General features: G+C 46.0%; 1 long non-coding RNA gene and 1 other non-coding gene across 2 annotated transcripts; one reads left to right on the top strand and one right to left on the bottom strand.

Moving 5' to 3' along the window:
* Positions 1 to 4,617: 4,617 nt before the first annotated feature.
* Trnav-cac (transfer RNA valine (anticodon CAC)) lies at positions 4,618 to 4,690 on the top strand. The gene has a single exon. It is a non-coding gene; the product is annotated as a tRNA-Val (tRNA).
* Positions 4,691 to 5,343: 653 nt separating this feature from the next.
* Positions 5,344 to 22,367, bottom strand: LOC144180750 (uncharacterized). The gene is made up of 3 exons (XR_013324537.1): positions 21,719 to 22,367; positions 15,004 to 15,130; positions 5,344 to 6,057 (listed from the first exon to the last, which is right to left on the bottom strand). It is a non-coding gene; the product is annotated as an uncharacterized LOC144180750 (long non-coding RNA).
* Between the last annotated feature and the right edge of the window lie 3,586 nt (positions 22,368 to 25,953).

Here is a 25,953-nt window from a genome sequence, read left to right on the forward strand (position 1 = left end):
ACAGCTCGTACTGGTGAATTGTCTCCAAACGGCTGCTGGCTTAGTTCAGAGGAGGCGAACTACCACTTCATTTCCTACCGGTTCGTTCGGAACAAAACTGGCAAAACCACTGAGGCTTTTTGGGAGCCCTTTTCAGTCCAATGCACGTGAAGTGGAACCACTTCATCTCGCAGTCGGCACCATCACAGGCGATCATCTTTCCCACTTCGGGCCCTTTACATACACAGAAAGTGTCAGACGTGCCATGCACCGCAGCCGGTACTGGCGAATCGACTCCAAACAGCTGCTTGCTTGCTTCAGCCTCTCCACTTGCAGTTGAAGGCCCTTCGGCAACTTGTGCAGCAGCTTGTTTTGAAATCACAGTGTTTTGGGGATTTTCAGTGAGCCGTCGTGCCACCAGCTCTGGCAACAAAACGTTCTGAAAAATGTTCTTGCCGTGTCCACAAGTGGCAAAATACAATTGCAGTCTTGTTTGATTCTCTGGATGTTAATCTTCCTCTCATTCCAGAGCACAAAATCTGTGTACTTCATTCCATTCCACACACATACATCTGAGTTTGGACCTGATAAAAGTATCGGTGGGTCACCTTCAGTTCCAGTGACCCCTCATTTGCAATGACGCAGCTGTTCTGGTCGGCTAGCAAATCGGTCAGGTGACCATCTCTGGCGTTCTAGGGGCATTTCACTTCTACCACACCCGCGACGCAGCAGTCACACTCAACCGGCATTCTGGTGTCGCAGCCAGAACACGTTCTCTTTCGACACAAAGAGCCCAGCTTCTTTGAACTGCGCATTGCAGTTCACATCACCAGCAACCTTTTTGTACCTTTCCAGTGCATCTCCTTCGTGTTCTCAGCCGTACCTTACAGGAGGGGCCGAAACATTAATGCCCTGCGGTTCACAAATGCGCTTAACTAGACTCAGTTATGTAGCACTCACACTCGTGTGGCACACGTCGTACAAGGTGGATGCCGTAATCCGGCCAGCCCTGTACGCAAACTATTTGACACTGAATGCCTGCTTTCTAGTCCTTTTTTCGATGGCTTGGCAGGCCTGCTCACTTATCTCCAGCCTGGCAAAGATCTTGGCGCAGTGGTCGGCATGTACAGGAAGACTCATGTCTACAGTTTTCCTGTCGTAGAGAAGGCGGAGGTCGCCACCAGTACACGCCCTAATCGAGGGGATGTACAGCTCGCGGAACTTAGGGTTTGTGCTGGCTGCTGCAGGTCGTAGATCCGACGAAATCAACTTTCCCAGAAGGGCATCCTTTTCTTGCTTAGACACGGGGGGTGCTGGTGCCCTCACTGGCGCGGGAGCCCTGGGTGGTACTTGGGGCGAACATGAAGGACCGAGGTCGTCTAGTCGACTTTTGTTTCATTGCTGCCGACGCAAAGTCCATCTCGGCGACAGGCCACACTTGGAGCTTCTTTATGTGCGCCGGTAGCCAGCTGTTCTCTTTGTCCGTGCATGAATGCTCCGCACGTATGCGCATGCCGCACTCGATGTAAAGCATAAACGCCGCGATGTGCGAACAGGCTTCTCCGCTGCCTGCAATGCACAGACAGTGCGCCGCAACCATCTCGCTGTCACGTTTCGCGCAAATCCACGCCTTCAAGGGGGGGCTCGTCAGGCTCTGTGAATGATTGACCTGAACAGTAAAGGTAAAGAAGTAAGATGTAAGATGCATATAAAAATAACCGCGAAATCACGATGATCAAAACACTCACCTCAGTCACAACAATCACCGCGTCCTGGCCGGCTTGCTTCACCCACGGCTCTTTCACCCAGCCGCTTGTAACACAGTTGTGAGTTCTTGTGAGCGCTTTGTAGTTCTTGAGCTGTTTGCTCGTGATAAAACTTGTCCTTAACACGAGAAAATAATGAATGTCCATCACCGCGATGTGGGGCCGAAGGTCGGCGTTGAAGACACACTCACGCGCGTGGAGTAGGAAGGGGTCGATGCCGCACAAGCCAATTTTCGTTGTGTATCGGGCCCTATCATCCCTGGAGAGGCTAGCAACACACTCCGACGTGTCACTGTAAGACACAGATTTCACTGCCACCGCAAAACTGCCGCGAAAATGAACTGTGGAAAAGGAATCACCAACTCGACACTGCTTCCACCGAAGCGGCCAAAACATGACCGTCGCAGCGATGGCGATGCCACTTGGGAGAACTTCAAAATTGCGACTAGCTGTTGCTGACGTCACACGAATAGTACCCATAGCGCTCGAAGACAGCGCTGGAGTTTTTTTTAAGCCACTGCGCGAGCCGGGGACTCGGCGGTCGCCGTGAGGCAGGCGCTCACGAGCGCTCGGCATTTTTTCGCTCCTTGGGGGTTTTGCCTGCTTTTGTTTTGCTAAAGCCACGGCGCGTGGCGGGGACGATCACCGGTGGCCGCGAAACAGGTGCCCACAAGCGCTTGGCATTTTCTTGGTATTTTTTTATGCAACGGCGAACTAACGGCCAGTAACAATAGCTACGCTATTAAAAAAAACGTTATAAGCATATATGTGAGAATGGTTCGTCAGTTCAATAGCTCATGGGCTGTGCGGGCTGCAGCCCTGGTCACAAGCAGGATTTGGTGCGTAGGTCGATAGCTGCACAACAGTGTCTCCCACTGGTCAAAGAAGGAGCGGGGTTCAGGAACAGAAGGCCTAGATTTTCTGCAATCAGACATAAGCTATGCAAAGACAGGGTTAGTAGCGGTTAATACTCGTCTCGACCCTCCGTACCGCCTAGCTTGAAAATGTCGGATTGGCAGAGAGACATCTCACCCTTCACCTGGCCCGCGCATGGGTGCCTGTAGAAAAAATGTTTTCTTCCGAATATGGTCTGGGAGTGCCGACAATCACCATCATTAACCCACCCCCCCTACCAAACCCAACACTGAAGCAGTGGGAGGACCAGCTGACCAGCTCACGCCCTCAAGACCAGCAACGACTGGTGGACAGGGCCCACCGGGCAACCAAGGACCAAGGCTTCCTGGACTAAGGAGGCCTCCCACAACGGAAGTAATATAGTTGAATAAATGTTTATTCCTCCTTCTGCTCCCGAATTGCCCTCAAACCAGTGTTCTGGGGACTAGTTCACTTAATTTCTCTTACAAGAATCGTTTTTGCCTGTCCGGTATTAAAGATATAGTCGGGATTCAAAATCTCCCTAAAATGCTTAATTGAAAGTTTCATTTTTTTTCGCGTTAGAACCTATAAATCGTTCTGCTTCCGCAGTCGTCCGGGCGTTCATAGTAGCAGTCAATTGGAAATGATAGTGAGAACTTTATCAACTCATCGATCTCTGTCTTTCTCTTTCTCGGGAAACTACGCGTAGAGGTGCATGGTGCTTTTTGATTCCAAGGAACCTTACAAGTGATATTTTGAGGATTTCAGGGAAACATATCTAGTGGCCATGAAATGGTCGTTCGTTCGTGCAGCAATACAACTGCTAACTCCATAGCCTGCAGTCGGCCATCATGTGATTTCAGCCATTTTGTGGCATTGTTATCAAGAAAGTAATGTGTATCTATGTATCGGAACCAAATGCAGATATTGTTTCGTCGGGCGCACAATATCGGATATGCTCTGATTGACGCCATAATGCTGCCAATTTGTTTTCGCAGAAAATGCCATTTGCCAATTCTTCATTCAAGTTGTATATATACGCAAGTAATTGCCTACATGATTGATTTTTTTTAACTACGAACTTCAAGATTGGTACAGTTGCCATCGATGTAATGTACGGAGGTACTAGTGATCTCCTGAAATATTATATGGAATGGAAAACGCAACCCTACAGCAGACCTGGAAGGCTCTGGACTTGATACCCATTCAACCTTCCATGCTCAAATTCGCTTAGAAGTTTTATTTCATTAATTAATTAATTAATTAATTAATTCATTCATTCATTCATTTATTCATTCATTCAATCATTGATTCATTCATTCATATAACATAATAATTTCTCGACATATCAATAAACATTTCAACGAAGGAAAGGCGTAGCGCAACCGCGGGACTTCTTAAATATGAGAAAGCATAAAAACAAACAGTGCACAACACGTATGAACACCATAAGATAGGTGTATAATTAAGGCCTAAAATTAGTGCAAAAATAAACTTTTATGCGAGGCTAGTTAACGTGAGACTTTTGGCGAGTTGGTACTTCACTGAGCTAATGCGTACATCGCGAACAACGGAACGAAGGACGGAGAGTAGCGACCCGGACAAGTGCTTCTCCTGGTCGCCACTCTTCGTCTTTTGTCCTGTTGTACGGGCTGTAGGAATTAGTTCAACTAAGCCTGGATATTTCAATTTGCTTGTGGGAATTTCATGGCATACCTCTAGTATGCAGTAACTTTTGCTGATACTACTGTAACCCGATTTCCGCATGTCCGCCTTTTAACAAGCAAGCTACAGTTGGGATAGACAGACGAATGCCATGCTTTTTCCATCCTGCGTTAAAACTGAATTTTGAGGAAGGAAAAAAACACGACACTGGCTAATGTTTGTTTCTCAGAAAAGCACCCTTATAATGATGAGCTCCTCTCTTCACTGTGGGGTGGGGCGTTTTCTAAGGTACACGATGCGTCTGTGTCTGCAGGGACCTCATGCCCACCTTGTTTCCGTGGTGTAGCGGTTATCACGTGCGCCTCACACGCGCAAGGTCCCCGGTTCGATCCCGGGCGGAAACAGGTTATCTTTTTCTTTTAAAGCAAGCAAGCCTTGCTAAAAGAGTTACTGTACCAAAGTTCGCGGACGCCGAACATGAAATGCTATTTTATTGCAACCAGTGACAATAGGTGAAGCCCCAGAAGGCGTATATGATGAGACCTTTGTACCTCAGTGTGTTTTGCCATCAAGAGATATATCGATATAATAGCTGCGGCGAGCAGTGGCGGAAGCGATTGTAAGGAGGCTATGAATAAATTCGATGAGGAGATTGCGGACAGGCATCACACGACTTTTTGTTGGGTTATCTCTATCGCAGTTGTAACCCGCCTTACCCTGCGAAAGAGCTCACAGTGAACGCACCAAAAGGTTAACGGGCCGCAGACACACGGGCAGTTTTCGGGACTGGAACTCTTGTGCATGCGTCTTTTCCATTTGCGTGCTTTTGCTGATTGTTTTAACGAAATAAAACATTTTACGTTATTGCCGACGTAGTGATAGGCGAATACGACTTATACTTACGTGTGGACAAAGCGAGGAACACAATAAGTCCGTTAACATCGAGGTAAAATATACAGACGGATGAATAATAAGGAACACAAGGAACCCTGGAAAGGCGGTGTGAGCTTCTCGCCGAATGCCCCTGGGGTGACTGACCATCTTGCGATCCCGTTAAAACGTTTTTTTCCCACTAAAAAGCATGTCTCTCTGTGTGAAAAGGCAGCAGAAAGAAGAGCAACCCCTTACGATGATCGACTCAAGGAAAAGTTGTAGCTTATATGTTAAAGTAAGGCCGTATATGCAACGGGGTAGCTGATAGTGTAAGGACCGTTGCCCAGTAAGAGGCGCACGTAGAATTTCATTTCTGGGCCATAAAAGGAGCGACAAAACGTGAAAGAAAAAATGTAGGTAGAGTGAAAAACAACGGGGAAGAACAATCAATCGAAATTGCATGTAAAACAATTTCTGGTGCACCTCGGCGTAGTCTACGCGATTTTGCAGTGACTTTATTTATTTTTGCGTTTCGTCAGGGCCACCGCAAAACAGCTGGTGGTAACAGCAAACATTGCAGCCGCTTAAGGTTGGTGCGCAGCTTATGACAGGAATGTAATTATTCATAGCCGTTACGTAAAAGTTCTCGTGCCACTCAAGTTTGCTTGCGTGTTAATCAGTAACGGTGTCCACGGGTGAAGTCCAACACATAGTTCCAGATTGCAAGGCTTGTTCGAACACGCTTCCGCTGGAGCCAGATTCTGCCGGTTCTTGTAAAGGCCGGAAAACTGTCTCACCGGTCCCAAGTGGCTGCCCAGCAGCCACGCTCCTGTTTGTTGAAACATGAAAGCTCGTGACGGGCTGGCTTCACCGCCACACACCGGAACGCCGAAGTACCCTGCACCGATTACAACAGCAGCAGTATCATCCACTGCTCGATGGAAGGGATGGGTTCCGGGGTGTAGGGCTCCGGTTTTCTGCAATATTCTATGCAATGCTTTCGCATTAAAGAAAGGCAGAGCTAGCCACGTTCTATACCCCCCTCCCCCACTCCCCGCAAGCTTGAAGACATCGGCAGGGCAGACTGACATCCCCTCCCTCTCCGCCCGCCTGTACGCCCGTACCAGGAAGACTTCTCCAGAATCACTACCATAGCGGCGTTCCGGCGTTTAGTTCTTTTAATTTCTTTGTAAAGTGTGTTTTCATCTGTGTTTCACGAAATATGATTTGGAAATAAAAATGGCTTGTCATTATGCCAACAAATTGAACAATGCAATCGCTCTGGTGCCGAACGTTCTGCGTATTGCTCAATGGGAAAGGATAGTCGAAGCCGAAGCTTAATGTGCTCATCGATCTCAGCCTTTCGCTCTGTCTGATGTACTTCGACCATAACCATTTAAGGCGGACATTTGTGCACGCTAGTCTTCCACTGAAGATGTGTAAAGCGAAAAATGAGACGAAGGACGAAGGAAGACGACAGGAACAAGCGCTTGTTCCTTGCCCGTGCCGTCCTTCTTTGTTCTTTGTCTAAATTTTGAGCTTTACACGTCTATGACCGTAAGAGGGAAGGTAAGCGTGGAGGTGCAGGGTGCTTTATTATCCAGATTTGCATTGAATGCGACATTTTGATCACTTCAGTGAAGTAGATGGTAACCATGAAGTGGCTAACAGCTGTTTACTGCAACGGCTTACTGCATAGCACATATAAACTCCCATCCGGAGATTTCGGGAACTTCTGGCCTTGTAATCAAACAGGTACTTTATTTATGCATTGGAAACGAATGCATATCTTTCTTTCTCGACCGCACAATTGCAGATAGGCTCTGGTTAACGTCATATTACCTACCTGCAATTTGTTTTCGCAGAAAATAGTTTCTGCCCATTGTTCATTCAAGTTGCGGAGATTCCGGCAGGAAGTGCTATTTTAATAGATATTTTTCACTACGAACTTCAGCATTAATACAGTTCCAATCGAGAGAGAGAGAGAGAACAATCTTTAATGAGGTCTGGCGATGTTAGACGGGCTAAAATGCTCAACTTGCGATGCCAGTTGATGACGTGATGATGTTGATTGCGATGATGTTGAAGAACTTGATGCGGACAGAAACGTTGAGGTATTTAGAGAGACTGGTCTAGACCTGCATGTTGCAGGTACTCAATCAGAGCCTTTGTAGCCCGTAAAGCACGTTTGGGACAAACCCATGGTCTTTAACATCATTTACCTGAATGTTCACGTAAAGAGGCAGGCCCCAAAACACTGAGACGGACACTCTTCGTGCACTAAATCGAGCGTATTCACAGAGGAAGTGCTGGACGTGCTGACACATCACAGTGCGCGCATCGTGGTGACGTAGCTCGTTTTATCTCAGAGAGGAAGTTGCGCGTGTATGCCACATTCAACCACATGCGATGTAGAATTACTTCTACCCGCTTGGTGAGTCCTGGTGGCATTTTGGATTTGTAGTTTGGATCGATGTAATGCACACAAGCATCCGCGATAACTTGTAATATAAATGTTAACGCCAAACCCAGCTCGACACCAGACCAGAAAGCCTCCGGAGTTGATAGCCGTTTATTCTTTCCGTAAAAGGTTTATGTACCAAACACAGAGCACAGAGGTAGTATAAACGGATAGTAATGACCCACACTCAAATTTATTAAGTAGCTTAAATTCATATACGACAATGATTTGTCGAAATAGTAGCAATAAACTATCAAACGAGAGAAAGCGGTAGTGCTAGCGGGGCTTCTTATCTATGACACAGCATTAGACTGCACTGTGCGCTACTTGTGTTAGCCCCATAAAACACGTATAAAGTTGAGGCCTTAAATTCGTAAAAAAAATAAAATCACCTACATACTAAGGCTACAAATTTCAACTTGCTCATGATGGCTTAAGTCAAGTACCTCTTGTACTGAGTAACTTCTGCGGATACTATTGTCACCGAGATGCCGAATGTCCTTCCAATCACGACCAACTGACCTAGCTTCCCCCCACACTGACAGCGGATTTAAATGAGAGGGAGGAGCCGGAATTCAACAGGGCCAAACCGTTTTGAACGGCACTGCAAAGTAAATATTGTTAAATTATATAGGGTGTTTTATTCCGTAGTAATCGTCGTCATCCCTTTCGTTGACCACCTCCGGTGGCACAACGGCGTAGGGCAAATCTTGTGGTAGCGCGTCCTCGCCCCGGTGTTTTGTTTTTTTAGAGCAGGTACTGGGACCACAATCTCGCATTGACTCAACACGAAGTCACCTCTCCTCTCGTACTGGTGGTGCTACCAGCAACAATCGATCAAGGCACCGACGTCGTAAAAAACAGGACCTTTCTATCTGGGACAGGAGTGTCTTGGGATGGCTGATAATAGCAGCGGTGACTTGAAACAAAACCCTTGCCAGGGGGTTACGAATGAATTCTGAGTTCAGGTGGCGAAGAGGCATCGCAACACTGCTGGTGAATTATGTACATCGCAGGTGTTACCTCCTTAGCCGGCAGAAGCGCTTCGAGTGAACACACGGACAAAGAACTTGGCCGCACACGTGCAATGGGAGTGACTGCAACTTCTCACGTATGTGATAAATATGCAACTATTGCACGCACACGTTTTTGCCGAAAGTGCGGAAGAAATAAGAAATTTTACATTATTGGCCACTTAGTGACCAACTCGAATTAACTATACCAAGGTTTTTCGGCGTTAAAACAGACTCTTCATTTTCTTGACTTGGCGCGCGGCGTAAAGTTTTCTATTTATTTGTTTCAGTACGTGTATTATGGCGATACATATTTTTTATGCGCTCACATTTTTCCTTGTACGACAGTACAAGGATATGTCCAATGATTGTCACTTCCAAAAAAAATGAAAGAAGCTTACACTTATAGCAACAATGATGGAGCAAAGCTCGTTGCAGCAGCAAAGAAGAAGCGAATCGGCTGCAAACGTGACCTTGAACCTTCGTGATGGTCCTGAAGCTTGCGTACAGCTTCACTACCTTCAAGTATTAAACGTTAGTGTGAGCTTCCTTCATTCTTTATTAAGTGCTTTGTGTGCCTTTGGGTATTTTAGCCTCCCAAATCGATAATCCTTCTTAATCTTTTTATCAATGACCAATTCGGTAACTGTCGGTTCATCAGGGCGAGGCCTGTTTTCTGGTGCTTCTTACGGAAGCTCGATCGGTAGCACATTCATGGTAATTGTGGATGGACAGATGTCTGGAAAAATGTGAGCGCATCAAAAATATGTACCGCCATAATAGACGGAATGAAACAAAGACTACTTGGCTTTAAAAATATGTCGAATTCTCGAAGTCGAGAATAGGGCCCCCGCAGTAAAACTGTTACTTGTGTTGCTGACGTCATCAGCAGAACGGTAATGGAGCCGCGCACGCAACAAGGAGGTTATTTTTTTTAACCTCCTTGGCACGCACGAGCATATCAGCACGACGTGAGCCGACGGCGTCGTGTAAAGGACGAGTCTACAGAACTATCGCTGTTATACAAACTATCTTTTTTTATTTTCTGCACTGTCACACGAATCGAATTAGCGCAGTGCTTGCTTTCCGCCTTGATTTAGCCTTTTGATTCACCCGTGGCCCTCCTTAGTATTCACACATCCATTCTGTTCTTGACTCGTCCGTGTAAAAACGAAAGCGAATAAAACTGCGTCACATTATGAACCTGGCGTTATTTCAGAGCTACGTTAAGTGTTCTTACTCTTGCGTGCTATGCAAGCGTTGAGCTATAACAGTAAGACCATGCATGGCGTGGACGACCAGTGGGATACTTTAACGTTCCTTGTCGTAAACCGTTATGGGCAGCAAAGTCAAGCAGCGCAATTTAACAAGAAAAATGCGAACTGAATGTGCAATTGTTCGGGCCTTTTCTCCGAAGCCGAGGAGAGAAGCAACTTTCTATTCGCGACAGTAAAAATTACGAAAAGGAAGCTCGAAGCGGCTTGCTAACGTAACGACATCATAGCGCTTGAAGGTTATAAAATTAAGATTTGGGGCCAAGAAGCATACATTTTTATGCGTAACATTACGTAGAATGCCGAGATAAGGCAGGGCTCTTATGATATAGAAACGCAATTTTGTGCCGAAGCATTTGTCCATTAATCTGCCAAGGAAAGTTGGACATCCACCTTTAGTTTGACATTCAGGTGGATGTCAAACTTTCCTTCGCAGAAACTTGCTCCACCTTGGGGATTTTCCCTAAAATCTGGTCGATTCTTGATTAATCTGACATGCCAGATCCTGACATGCCAGAAGTACGAATTAGCTATGAAGGAATACTCTCGCTCCTGCTAAACACTAAACAACATAAATCTGTGGGTCCAGATGGAATTCCAAACGCTTTCTTGCGTAGATACGCTGAATGGGTTGCCCGATACTTGGAAATAATCTTCAATGCCTCCTTGCAACAAAAACGGGTCCCAGAAGACTGGCTTGTAGCAAAAGTGGTACCGGTACACAAAACCGGAGACAAGCAGAATATCGAAAATTACCGGCCAATCCCCTTAACCTGCGTCTGCTGCAAACTCCTCGAACAAGTTATATCCAAAGCAATATATCAGTACCTAGAAAATACAAAATTACTACATCCTAACCAACACGGCTTCTGACAAAAGCTATCAACCATAGCGCAGCTTCTTGAGACCATCCAAGACTTTTCAAACGCAATAAATAACGAAAAACAGGTTGATGCAATATGCCTTGATTTCGCAAAAGCCTTCGATAGGGTTCCTCATAATGTATTAATTAAGAAATTGACGCAGATTGGTATAAATAACAATATAGTAGAATGGGTCAGGTCATATCTGACATGTAGGACGCAGTATGTGGACATAAACGGTTACAAATCCGATCGTTTACTCGTAACTTCTGGAGTCCCTCAAGGGTCTGTCCTCGGACCGGTGTTATTTCTCGTTTACATTAACGATATTTGTTCTGACATTAATCAAAATATTACTGTTCCACTGTTCGCCGATGATTGTTTACTTTATCGAGAAATATGCAACCATAATGACCACAAAATGCTCAGCGACGCATTGGCGTCTATTGAAAAATGGTGCGAAACTCGAAAATGCAAATAAATAAAGAAAAAACGGTTGTTTTGCGAGTTACAAACAAAGTAAAGCACGTCAAAAATTTCTAGTATCAACTAGGTTCCACTGCGTTAGCTATCGTTAACAAATGTAAATACTTAGGAGTAACAATATCTGAAGACCTTAACTGGACCCAACATATCACTAATATCTGCTCTACTGCTGAAAAGAAGGTATGGCTCTTACGTCGCAAATTAAAACTCGCTCCAGCACCCGTAAAATTAACAGCGTACTTAACAATAGTAAGGCCTACACTGGAATACGCAAGCATCATATGGGACCCTCATCAAAAAGGATTAAGTAAGAACATCGAGCGGGTATAAAAAAGGGCGGCTAGGTTTATTCTTTTAAAATATTCTCGTAATGATTCTGTAACGCAGATGCTGCAAGAGCTAAATTTACAACCGCTCCTAGACCGCCGTCGCATAGCCAGACTTAAATGCTTGTTTTTGCTTTCCCAAAATACATTTAACTTTGATGCAGAGCAGTACCTAATTCCCGTCAACTATCTAGTTCCTCAATGTCGCGTGAACACATATGCATACTCTCTTTTCCCTAGAACAATACAAGAGTGGAATGTATTACTGGATGCTATACGTGATTCTCCAATTGCAGAACAGTTTGAAAACAATGTTACAAAATATTTTCTAAGTGAATCTTCCTGAACGGTGATTGCTTTTTTTTTTGCGTATGTGTGCCTGTGTTCTATTGCAAATTTGAATGTATTTCCTGTAACTTGTCTCATGTACGTTGTAGGATGTAATATTGTGAAGTGTATTTTGTGATATATGTGATTCAGCATATAAGTTCTAGAATGTAGTATAATGATGTATTCTTTTTGTATCGGCTATGCATTTCTTCTTTACGCTTGACATGGCGGTTGTTATGCCAGTTTTTTACCCCACCCCTGTAATGGTCCAATCGGCCAACAGTGCCTGGAAATAATTAAATAAAAAATAAAAATCGTACGCGTATCTGCGTTTGCAGTACGTCTGACAGCGTGCTTTTACGACTATGAAGATTTTAACCGAAAGAATTCAGTCACTTAGACAGCTTATGTGTGGAAATGCGTGAGTATTAAATTTTATTTTAGCCTTGGGAACTCTCTCTGTCGAATGGTAGTCCTGTCGTGATTATGACGTCTTCTGTTGCGGCAATGTCTTCGCCATCAAAGCGATATCTGCCCGGCGCGTTATGTTCGCGTCGTAACGGCTGCGGAGGTGTCAGCAGGTAACGGTTTTAGCAGCAACGCACTCCTGGTTTTTTGCTCGCCGTGCGACCTTGTTAAAGAAAAACCTTTCTTAGTGGGACCGGTGGCGTTCTGTCAAAAAAAAATCTAATGTATTTCCACAAAAACCAATTGGTCCACCGAAAAGCTCCGATATGATCTCCGGACACACGACGCGTGCATAACGGCTACTTTGAAATCTAGAAAAAAAGGAACCGTTTTAGATAAGACAACACATGCATAGATCGTCAAGAAGGAGTACAATAACTTGCCTCTCATAAAGCCCGTATCGGTACACATTTAGATCGTTCGTAGAGGCGTGTACTTAGTGCGTCAACGATCGGCGCACAGGTTCGTTTATCGTTTGCGATTTGGGACTGAAGATTTGACGATCGATTGGATGCAGTTTCAGGAAAGGTTGGACGCACTTTTAGCTTTCGCCCGTCTCTCAACTTTCTTTAGGGAGGGATGGTACATTTTTGTGGTCTCGTATCTTTTTATGAGGCGTACTTATGTGGGTGACCACGCTTCATTGCTGCCGGCGAGGTGGACGGTTCAGTGTCTACCGCAGTTGAGACAGCACAACCGTACAGAAACGTGTTCAGTGGTGCGACAGTGTCGGCTCATTAACATGGTCGCCATCCCTTCCCCATTGCGGCGTTTTCTGTGTTACGATAAGGGGAACCCATGGAAAGTAGCCGGGCCATAGCAGCCACACATACGCTATTAGCGTTGACGTGTAAAGCTACTCGTGACATTAGCATGATCGAGTTTTTCCTCTAGGCTTCTGCTGGTGTCTCTAACTCACATCGATAAGTCGAAGGACAGAACGCATTCACTACGTCCCCTTTTAGAGAGCTGGTACCTAGGATCAGCCGTATTCTGATTACGGATCTGATAATTAAGGATCTCATAACTGCGATCGGGCCGCAAAACGTCACCGGAACGGACCGTGCGCACAATGCAACGTAATGGACAAAGCAACACGTTCTCTAAAGTACCAGGAACAATCGAGTTGGACGTAATGGACAACGCAACACGTTCTCTAAAGTACCGGGAGCAATCGAATTGGTTGCCAAGTACAAGGTGACTGATGACACACGTTTCCCGCTGTTCAGTACTTGAGTTCTTCGCGAACGCTCCTCAGCTGATTCTAATTCTACGCCTTCTTTTCCACCCGTCGGAAGCGGCAATGACAACATATTAATCCCGCTCTTCTTGAGTTTTCATTTCCCGGTTGGAGTGTTGCCTCACTCGTCTATTGTTTAGAACTTACCTTTCCTCTTATACGACCGAGCTTAATTGCACAGTCCCCTAAATTCCTTGCAGTTTTTTTCCTGATTGAACATTATAATGTCGGCTGTAAATATCAATGAGAGAAACGAAGTAAAAACAAATCAGAAACGTTATCCTTGCTTTGGCCTATTTTTCTATGCTGCTGGCGGGAAAAAAGAACACTGGCAAGAATGAGAGAACCGAAAACGAGCGAGGAAGGTTGGAACGGATCGTTGACAGGTACACCTAGGGTTATGGCATTAAACGGTCCAGCTCAGTAATTGTCACTGGATTGCAGCCACGTCGAAAAAAAAAGCGGACCTATTGTAAGAATTACTTCGCCTATAGAAGACTATGGGCTGGAGAAAAAAGCAGTTTGCTACCCGGACGTCGTGACAAGGCCGTGAAATCACTTTTACACCAGCGCATCGCTTACGGCTAGACTTACCTTCAAGAGCGTGGCTCCAGGGGCACATGGTTAAAGTTATGCAAAAAAATCAGACATCTCCACGCCGTGAACGATGCCGAGGGTGCGAAGCACTGGGACGCAAGTTGTGTATTGCTTGTGTGATGAGCGTCATAGTCCGTGCTTGGTGATGCACTGTGGGTTTTAAATTATTTTGAGGTGCAGTAAATGCACTGCAAACGACAAGCGTTACATGAAAGACAATTCGCGTCCCAGCACTTCCCACCCTCAGAATTGTTCACGGAGTCTTTTTCTGCGAATTATCGTTAGATAGTTTAGTGTTTTTGCTTTATTTTTGCGTTTTCTGCCCTTTGAAATTTGCGCTCTTTGCTACTGCAGTTACCGGCGCTCTCCCCAGATGGCGCACGGATGGTACTACGGCAGGTACTACTCTCCGCGGATAACCTTTGTCCTGCTCGCTGGAAGTGTGGCTGAGCTACAGGCACCTGTCACCGCCTCGGCTGAGCATCTCTCAGCACTGGGACTGGCCTTCAACACGCGCAAGTCAGCAGTCCTGTGCATCTCCGACCCGGAGGACAAAACTCGCACTGTGCTGCTGCCTGGCGGTGAAGAGGTTCCATCGATGTACAGCTATTGTTACCTTGGCATCACTTTCAGATCCGCTGGCGAAAAGTATGCTACACTCGAGGCACTGCTGAAAGAAAAGTCGAGACGCACCAGCTCTATCGTGCGCAGACGGTGCTTATGGGGGTGCAACCGATACTTGTTGATCCGTGACCTGTGGAAGTCGGTGCATGTCCTATGTCTCACCTTCACGAACACTGTGGTGTGTGTGTCGGCACCAACACGGCGGTGGCTCGAGCGTGGTCAGCGAGAGGTGGGACGCCTTGCTTTGGGCTGCCATGGCCGAGTGGCTGTGGAGGCCATACAGGGTGACCTGGGATGGTCAACGTTTGAGGCTCGCGAGGCCACTAGCAAGATAGCATTCGGAGAGCCACTCGGAGTCATGAACGACGAACGCTGGGAACGGCGACTGTTCCGCTACATGGCATTCAAGGGTGTACGCACACAGTGGTGTGCCTCTACCAGCTCCGTCGAAAATTCCGGTTCACTGCCAGCCTGATTGAGGTGGGCCCGCCGCATAAGCTGTGGGCCCGCCGTGGGCCCGCCGTGGCACAACTGTAGGTTTCTCCTCAAACTGCGAGGTATTTAACAGTAAAGTAGTCATCAGGAGATGCCACGTTGTAACTTTTAAATTTTGGGTTGCTATACCCGTGACATTTGCTATAATGTCTCCCTTATCTCTAATGTCATGCAAGGAACGCAGACTTCTTTAAGAACAAAAAAAACACACACACACACATTGGCAAAAGCTAACACGTCACGCATGCCCTCTAGAGCTTTCTTTTTAATGCTGCAACCCTAACACTTTTTTTGCCGCACGTCAGATGTACATGCCCAAAGCGGCGTACGGTATTCCGCCGAGGACTATAAATAATGGCTGCGTTACGGGCCTGGGCCCTGATAAAATTTGGCACGGCCGAGATGAAACGAATCTACAAAACGAGGTTGCGGGTGAAGCAAATGAAGAGGGGGAGAAAAAGACTAACGGAACAAGAGATGAAGCAAAACAAATAGAAAGAAAGAGCCACAGTTTCAAATCGTAAAAATAAAAGCAACGAAACAAGGATACAGTATGAAAATTCAGGAATGACGTGTCAGTAATGGCCCCGCACATCGACGTTTCGCTTCTACGCCCATCGAAATCTTGATTAGAGACGCTGTTTGGATTGGAGAGAGAGAGCGGTTGAAAAAAATACTACAGATTACTACAAATCCGACTATTCCGGCACCGGAAACGAAGGCCCCCCGCTGATTATTTTCGCCATTGGCTAGTGTCAGACATCTTGCAATTTACTACGTGGATAATAAAAAAAAAAAGATGTGAAGGCAGCGGCAAATGCCCGCCTGGGCGTGCAGAAAGAAACGTGCTAACCATACCGTGGTGTGCGAATCTCGCTAGTAATAGGAATCCGAGCAGAGGAAATTGACTGCACCTTTAGATACGTAGCTACGCTTTCGCGGGAAAGGGAGCAGAAAGTTAAAAAAAAAAACCGGGGAAGAATTCTACGCAGGCCCCGGCTCTGTATATAGTAGGCAAGATGTGAAATCGATGGAAAACTCCGCTGTGCGGAAGCCTCTCTTGCTATTTTCTCATTAGAAGGTTCGCGTGGGCAGTTATTGTTTGCTCAGGCTCATCCCTCACACCGGCAAGAGAAAAGAGTATTCCGAGCAAAGCGGAAGGTGCTTCCTAAACGCTAATGATGATTTGGTTCGGGCAGGTGTAGGCGGCGGCATGATGTCGTTCATAAGAAGCTCGCTCGCAGGATGTGTTAGGGTGTACCAGCATCATTATCATCACGAGTACCTGCGCGCCACCATCATCATTAACCACCCCTCTGGCCAGGCCACGCACACGGAATAAACGAGGCCTCCATTGCGGCAATACGTCTGGTGCCATCTCTGTCTTGCCTGGCATGCGCTATACAAGGGGTGCGACGTACGGTTTGATGAGGCCTGCGTAGCGGTAGAGATTTAAAACAAGGTTAGTTTAAAAGGGTGGCAAACTGAGCCAGTTGCATGCATTCAAAATCATAGGACAGCGCAAGCTTGACACAGCGATTAGAAGACAACAACACCTGCGTTGCTGTCTTCTATTCGTCCCGTCAAGTTTGCGCTGTCCTATCATTAATAAGGTGACTTCACTTCTGTACCGAACAATGGAACCTGGTGCACTGTCGGCATCGGTTTAGAAGAAAATAAGATCGCTTTCCCTGAAAATTGACAACTTACGCTCGAGTCTACCCTTTTAAGGATACCTAAGTCATGGACACACAGCCCGTAGAAGAAAGAAGTACCGCATTTGCTGTCCAGTTTCAGGCCGTTGGGTCAGCTAAAGCGCTAATGCAGGCAAAGCACAAGTTCGGCTTCCCCTGGTTTCCTATCGCCAATGATGTATTTACGCCATGGCAGCAATACCGGCAGTCGCAGCTGAGTTGCAAAACAAACCCCCTTGTCCAACTTAATAAAAGTAGCCCAATAAGTATACCCGTAGTTAAAAAAAAATCACACACGTTCATTCCTGCTGGCACCAGTTATATGAATGCACGTTCAAGAGAGGGAGAGAGAGAGAGAGAAAGAGAGAGAAAGCTTTAATAAACACCGGAGAGATTAGCCCCACAAATGGCGGGGCTTGCTACTTGAGATGGGGGGGAACAGAGTGAAGCGAAAGACGAAAAGAAAAGAAGAAGTACGCAGCAACAATGAATAATATGGAGAAGAAAATAAAATCGGTCCGGAGCGTAGAAAAAATTTACAAAACTAGGAAGAAAAAAAATGGACGCCATCCCGCCCTGCGGGAGTGGATGTCTAGTGAAGCTGTTGTACACCACTTCACATGCTGATTGGGGAGGGTCTGAAATGTCCCTCGTTGTCCTGGCGGGCTTGTCGCTTGCACTCTGCTTCTCTGGTGGCAAATGCTGCGTCCTGACGCATGCGGTCAACGTTTTGGGCAAGAACTGCTGGGTCCTGCTTAGCCTGACACATTCACTAGCCCTCGAAGCCATGTCAACTCCCCACCCCTTTCGAGAGCAGCTGCAAAGCTAATATTTAGCAGAACGCATTGGGGAGGGGGCTCCGATTGCTTACCGGCGCCTTATCATCGATCATGCGGGTTTGATGCTTGTTTTGTGGTTTTTTCTTTGCACAAATACTGAGCTGTATGCTGCACGCCTAACGGATTAGCCTGACGCATACGCTCGGCGTCTTAAGCGAGAACTGCTGGCTCCTGCCTCTGTTTTTAAAGCAAAGCTTTCTACCCCTACCCCCCCAGGGTTCTTTCGCGACCGTTGGTGTCACCAGAAAACTCCCGCAAACAAATAAAAGAATTTACTGCACCGCCAAGAATCGAACCTGGAACTAACAGAGTAACAAAGCAAGAGCACGTAGTCTTACCGATTTAGCTACGATCCCACGCGGAGACGGGGAAGAGAAGTGGAGCACTGACCAAGCACATCTACGGGTTTAACCCCTGCATTCTTGCTAAATGCCACGCGATAGCGATTAAAGGAAGCTCCCACCAACCTAAGGCATCTCACTTCTAGTACGCCAATGGGCATGTGGCTTCCAGTGTTCGCGTAAAAAATATCTGCTTCTTGTCGTCCACCTTCACGCCAGACGATACATCAAGAAACACGTTCAAATGCTCTTTAATGGCCAGGCCATCACCCCAAGCCCCAGCATCGAAATACTGGGCCTAAATCTTCAGGCCAACACCAAGAGTGACGTATCCTTGCAGTGCCTGAGACGCAGCATCAATAAATCATACACATGATCAGGCGAGTTGCCGCTAAGAAGCGAGGCCTCAAGGAATCCGATACCTTTCGATTAGTTCAAGCTTTCGTCATCTCGAGAATTACTTACGTCAACCCCCTATCTTCTTCTCAGCAAGGCCGACATAAAGATGTTTTATAAAATGATTTGAAAGGCTGTTGAGCAAGCCATTGGTCTTCCCACGAGTGCGTCAACAGAGAGGCGGCTTAGCACGGGGCTCTACAACACGGTAGAAGAGCTGATAGAGGGTCTTCTTTCCATCCAGAAGCTCCGAACGAGCAGAACTGCGGCGGGTCGCGGCATCTTTCACCAGATTGGCTGGGCAGCACAGAAAGTCACTCCGCTTGATGTACTCCTGGGCTTTTGGCCACTAGAAATAAATATGCTCCCTTTGCTTAGAAGTGTGAAGCCCTCAGAAGACGATGGTCACCGAAAAGCACGGGCTCAAGCGGTAAACACCACCCTCGGTAGGGATCATGCAGTTATCTACACAGACGCCTCCAAACATCGAGGGAAGCAGTACGCCATCATCGTGGCTACCTCCAGAACCAATCTCCTTGCTTGTGCCTCACTCAAGACCGACGACATGATGGCAGCAAAAGAGGCAGCCATCGCCTTGGCTCTCAACCAAGGGTTCGTAAAGTAGTCACCAATTCCCAACAAGTCTACCGGAATTACCTGTCGGGTTTGGTGTCCCGACGTTCACGTCGTGTGCTAAAACCCACTGCCCAAATGGTTCCATTCAGCTCATCTGGACACCCGCTCACGCTTTTATGGAGGGCAACGAATACGCCCACCAAGCCTGCACTTTCACCCCCCGTGCTATGGAGCTGCACGAGGACAGTCACCCGCTTGTCTCGTTCAGAGCATAACCACGCTTTCGCCTTCTGAGGCAGACCCAACCTACGTCTTACCTCTGACCCCTCCATAGAACAACAAACTACCATACGGCTCATGTGGGCTTGGGAGGACAGCTGCCATGCGGTTGCCTCAAGTGTTGCTCTGTTTTGCACAGGTTTCGTCAATCAGCGGCACGTGCCTACCGTTATCGAAGCGGCACGAAGCGCCACTGGTTTCTTCGTCGACATGTCCTGCGCAAGTTTCGGAGGAACAATTCCTGGTGCCGCCAGTTCACTTCTACGATGATCTTCGGCCACCTATGACGGTTCTCGCCCCCCCCCCCCCATCGTCATCGACATCAGCTCTTCGACGTCCGTATAACGATGGCCCAGCCGCTCACTTTTTCAGTAGGCTTGGGAGGACAGCTGCCATGCGGTTGCCTCAAGTGTTGCTCTGTTTTACACAGGTTGGTTCTCGACCTTCTTTGTTTGATAAGCGCACTAGTAATGCGAATTTGCTGCTCCTCCCAAGCCCCAGCGTTTTGTGTGATCTTGTTCGCGAATGTGTGTTTGTTGGGAAGCTTCTACTTCTCGGCGGTGACATCGAAGTAAATCCTGGTCCTCCTAACGAGGATCCTGCTCAGAGTAGTAACGATGTTCTGTTCTTGTTGAAATCGCTAAACGCGAAAATTGATAAAAATCATGCTGAAGTGCTTTCGCAACTGAATGACGTCAAAGAAATTCAGTTAAATGTGCAAAAAGAGATAACTGACATCAACGAAAGACTATCGGCTGTGGAAGAAAAAATGGCCGCGTCCGAGGGATGCTCACTGCCCGACATTTCTCATTCCGTTGCTGAAGCGGTACGCCATGAAACGGTTTCATTTGCAAGTCGCCTTGACGAAATTGAAGACAGATCTCGCCGTGAAAACCTTATCTTTCATGGTCTACCTGACAGTCCAACCGAATCATGGGCCGAATCAGAGACTAAAATTTGCGATCTTCTGTCTTCTATTTTGGAAACGCCACTTTTGGATGGGACGATCGAACGCGCCCATAGGCTTGGGAAGTTGGTGCCGAATAAGCCCAGACCAGTTATAGTAAAATTTTCCAGTTTTAAGATGAAAGATTCTATATTTTCGTCTCGGTCGCAATTCAAACCCTCCAACGCAAGCATCACCGAAGATTTCTGCGTTGCAACTCGAAAGTTGCGCAAAAAGTTGACTGAATTTGGTAAAGCCAGCGGTCAGCCTTTTTTAGTTCGCTACAACAAAGTTCTTATCAACAAGAAATGTTACGTTTACGTTCAATCTTCTGATAGTGTGTGTGAAATAAATGTTCATAGCGATAGCATTTCCGGAAGCAATGCTGTTTGAGTAGAAGCCCCAGCTCCGCCCTCCACTTCACAGTCATAGCTAGGTAAAATTCACTCCGTGTGTGAAATCACATTTTTGCTTTCTAATATTCGCAGTGTCTTAAATAAACGTGATGACCTTTCTTCATTCATTGATACGTGTAACGCAGATGTTGTGGCACTTACGGAAACTTGGCTATCTGCCAAGGTATCAAGCAGCGAAATTCTTCATTGCCAAAAGTCCTTTTCTTTTTATCGATGTGATCGAGGTGCAAGATTGGGGGGAGGCGCACTTATTGCAATCGCGGACTATTTGCAGTCTTTCGCTGTTCCAGTTTCATCTCCATTAGAACTAGTTTGCGCGGGTATTCGCATAAAACACCATGACGCAATATTTTGTGTTTGTTACCGACCACCGAACGCCCCCTCGTCATTTTGTAATGACCTTCATGACGTACTAAATAATATTATCATAAGATTTCCTAAATCGTTGCTTTTTCTGCTGGGGGATTTCAACTACCCCTCAATAGTTTGGACTGGACCCTCCTTCAGTGTTTCAGGCCCTCATCCGAAGCTGCCCAGTTTGTAGATTTGTGTTCCAACTTTAATTTATCACAACTTGTTACCCAACCAACCCGCACTACACTAACAAGCGCTAATGTGCTTGATCTGGTTTTAACCACTTCCCCCGACCTTGTTCACTCACTCACTTGCACGCCAGGGCTCAGTGATCATTGTTTCATCAACTTCGAGGTTAAAGCCAGTACAAATAGCAAGCCCAAGTACGTCCGTGATTATCGAAAAGCTGACTTTTTGTCGATCAACAAAGAGTTGGAAGCATTTGTTGTTGAATATATGGTCACATTTTACGAACGTACTGTAGCTACAAACTGGGATCTTTTCAAAAATAAAGTGCACTCATTAATCAAAAAGTACATACCGTTACGGCTCATTTCCTGCACCCATCGGTCCCCATGGTTCAACATTTCCCTTCACCGTCTCTTGAATAAGAAGAAAAGGCTGTTTCGCAAGGCAAGAAAGAGTGATAACCGGATCATGTGGTCTGCGTATCGTAGTGTCAATTCGGAATTCAAAAACGCAGTCAAAAATGCAAAGCGTGTTTTTTTTCATGACACCCTCCCTTCTCTGCTTCTACATAACACGAAGAAGTTTTGGAACGTCATTGGTGGAACGAAGAACAATGTGATATCTTTAATAGATGAAAACGGCGACATTGCACCCTGCTCTGAAAGCTGTTTTCTTCTGAATGACGTATTCAGAAAGGTCTTTATACCGCATCAGCCACATGATCAGGCATACTCCTGTGAAACTTCAAACTTTCCTCCAATGGAGCCTTTGGTAGTTGACTGGGTTGGAATTGCTCCACTCATAGCCCAATTAAAACTTTCCTCATCGTCAGGAATTGATGGTATAAATTCTAAAATTTTGAAAAACATAGACGTTTATTCTTCCATAATTCTAGGGGAAATTTTTTCTCAATCTTTGAATTCTTGTCAATTACCCGACGATTGGAAAATTGGCAAAGTTGTTCCGTTATTTAAATCCGGGGACGTTCATAACCCTCTTAATTATCGCCCAATTTCATTGACCAGCATCTCCTGCAAGCTGTTTGAACACATCATTTACTCGAGCCGCGGCGGCCGCTTTTCTGATGGAGGCGAAAAGCAAAAACGCCCGTGTGTACGAGATTTCGGCGCACGTTAAAGATCCCCAGGTGGTCAAAATTAACCCGGAGCCCTCCACTACGGCGCGCCTCATCGCCTGCGTTGCGTCGGCGCGTTAAACCCTACAATCAATCAATCAATCAATCATTTACTCGAGCCTCGTTACGTTTCTTGAAAATAATTCCTTTTTTTCTCCACACCAACATGGATTTCGGAAAACATTTTCCTGCGAAACACAATTAATTTCCTTTACACGCGACCTTTTTTGTGCCCTTGATGATGGTAATTTTGTTGATTGTATTTTTTTGGATTTTTCCAAAGCGTTTGATCTTGTTTCCCATCACTTGCTCTGTCAAAAACTGCGTAAACTAAACATTGACCCCCAAATTCTCGCTTGGATTGAAAATTTTTTATCGAACAGATCACAATTTGTAACAGCCAACGATTACGATTCCTCTTATTGTTCAGTCACCTCAGGTGTGCCGCAAGGCTCTGTACTCGGCCCTCTCCTGTTTCTTATTTTTATCAACGACTTACCTGACGCCATAACCTCTTCCATTAGATTATTTGCAGATGACTGCGTGCTCTATCGAGTGATGTCATCAACGTCTGATCCATCCGCACTACAATCTGACCTTGATAGGATATCGACTTGGTGTGACATTTGGAAAATGCGTTTGAACACTAACAAATGTAAAATGATGAGAATCTCGCGACGTTCCAATATTTCTGAAAGGTCACCAACATCATACAACATTCATGGCCACCAACTTGAAACAACAGCAACATACCAATATTTAGGAGTACACATAACCAACAACCTATCCTGGGAAACACGTGAATTATATAATTAGTAATGCAAACCGAACACTAGGCTACCTGCGACGTAATTTTTTTATGGCACCTTCCGATCTGAAACTAATCCTTTACAAAACCCTAATTCGCCCTAAACTCGAGTATGCCTGTTCGGTATGGGACCCAGCACAAGATTACCTTATTAACGCAATAGAATCCATACAGAACCGTAGTGCACGCTTTATCCTAACTAACTACTACCGCAAAGCGAGCGTAACTTCAATGAAACGAACCTTAAATCTGCAGAATGTTTCCGTGCGCAGAAAGCTGTCTCGACTCAACTTGTTCCACAAAATTTATCACTTCAATCCACAACTAAAAAATGAACTCCTTTCCAGCCCGTCGTACTTATCATCGCGCGTTGATCACCCTTTCAAAGTAAACGTCCCTCACTGTAGTACTAATCTGTGCTTCCATTCCTTCATACCAAAAACATCAGATGAGTGGAACCGCCTGCCAACTTCAATAGCTACAATCACAGATGCACGCGCATTTCGTTCGGCAGTTGAACGTCACTTGTGCATTGTATAATCAAGTTTTTTGAATTTTCTTACATAGTCTTTTTTTCACAACTGTCTTTGTATCACTCCCCAGCTTTTGAGTTATATTTCCCTCCGCACCAAATGTTTTTTTTTTCTCGGTGTGTATGTACGTGTATGTGTATGTGAATGTATACATATGCATATGTGTGTATGTATGTATATATATATATATATGTATATGTATAGTTTTTACCTCCTGTGATTTGTTTACTTTTTCGCTCTTGCCTTTAAGGCATCGCATCTATTCTTGCTTTGTATATTTTCCCCTTATTGTATATATATTTTTTCAATACCTTGTAAAAAAGAAACCCACTCCCTTCTGTAACGCCCCCTGGGCATTGAAGGTACCGAACTAAATAAATAACTAAATAAATAAATACAGTCTGGCTCCTTCCCACACCGGACGTGTCTTCACCTAATGCACCCGAATCGCTACGATGCTCAATGTAAATTTTGCTCATAGTACGAACACTCAACCACATAAACGGGGTGTGCGAATTTAGCCCAAAGCACCCTCCTATCTTTCCATCAACTACCAAACAAAAGCAATGGGAGATTCTGATGTCCAGACCCTCTCTGCCTACCCAGCTTCAGCCGGTGGACAAAACACAGGCCACGCGGAGCGAATATGGGTTACACTCAGGAAGAAACCACTCCCCTGGCCCGCACACTGGGCCGTTCAGAAATCTCAATAGAACTATTTCCTCCTTCTGCGCCTCTTCCTCCTCCACCCGATTCTGCTCCGTCTCTGCCGCCGAGCTCGTCGCCTCCGTCCGCGACGGCAGAGACGGAGAAGGGAGATCGTCTGACACCGGGTTTGAGCTCTAATTTTACAAAAAAAGTATCCACTCATGTGCTACACCAATACCACTCAACCAACCACCGTTCATGCATCATGCATTATTTTAACCTGAGCAAGAATATCGCTTTGAAGTAATAGAGGGTGTGGTTAAGTGCATTTCACTTCTCCCTGGTTTCACAATTTGCTGAGCGACGTGAGTGAATTTAATTGATGTCGGATGAGTAAACGTTGTGGGTGCCGCTTACAGCTTTGCTTTCCAACCACCTTCACAAAGTGGATTGGCGCAATTTTTTTCTTTACGAAATGAAATTTTCCGACCATCGAGAGGCTAACAGCGTTGCTGTACAAAAAATACACGTTCAAGTTCGCGGAGAAACCTGACGTCGACGGTCGGCCCGGTTACCCGATCGGTTCGGAGCATTCTTGACGCACACAGGAACCCGACGCTTTTCATGAGGAGGGGAATTTCCGTGCTGCGCAAGGAATACGTTTGCGGCTGTCGGTCCTCCTCTTTCGGACAAACGTGTGGCTCTTTGCATGGCTAGTATTAACGGAGCACGTGACGGATGGGTGGGTACAGGTCCGGTGGCTTCTTTCATGGAACGAGCGGAGCATCGGTTTCGGCAACGTGAGAAGCCACCCGCCAGCCCGCCTGCCATCCCGTGTTTCCTAGACCGTGCCGGTGCCTAATTAGCTCTTCGCGCAAATTAGGCGCTGCTGCTATCACTCTTCGCGTGTTGTTGCTCTAGAGCGGGCAAATTATCTGATCCGAAAGTAAAGTAACGATGCCCGAGAAGCGGGGAAAATGAGTGCTACAGCCTTTCATCCCACGCTTTCATCCTCCATATGAACATCGAATAATTTAGTAAGAAAATCCACAAAGGGCATTTTCAGGAACTAAGTACGCGCCAAAACCACCACACCAACAAGACCATAAAAATGTTCGGTTCATGACGTAATGCAAAGGGTTTAATTTTGGATGGTTGAGTGCTGGACGAGTGAAGTGACATTGCATAGTTAAAAGATCTGACACTAGAACAAAATATTATAAGCACGAGAGGAACAAAGAAAGATTTGACGGTATTCATTGAAAATATTGTTTTAAAATACCTTCATTGAAAATCCCTTTATTGAAAGAAATGGCTATACTAATTAGAGGACTCCACTGGCCGTCAACGCCACCCGGCTGTCTTCCCGGCCATTACTGCTGGGCTGGGTCATCAGTTTTCGTTCAAGTTGCAATTTATTGGTGTTCACCAAAGAGTACCTAGACTCTCCGAAGATGCCTCCC

The sequence above is a fragment of the Haemaphysalis longicornis genome, unplaced genomic scaffold (assembly GCF_048455015.1).
Source record: "Haemaphysalis longicornis isolate Haplotype H1 unplaced genomic scaffold, Haemaphysalis longicornis Haplotype H1 scaffold_4, whole genome shotgun sequence".
NCBI classification, from domain to species: domain Eukaryota; kingdom Metazoa; phylum Arthropoda; class Arachnida; order Ixodida; family Ixodidae; genus Haemaphysalis; species Haemaphysalis longicornis.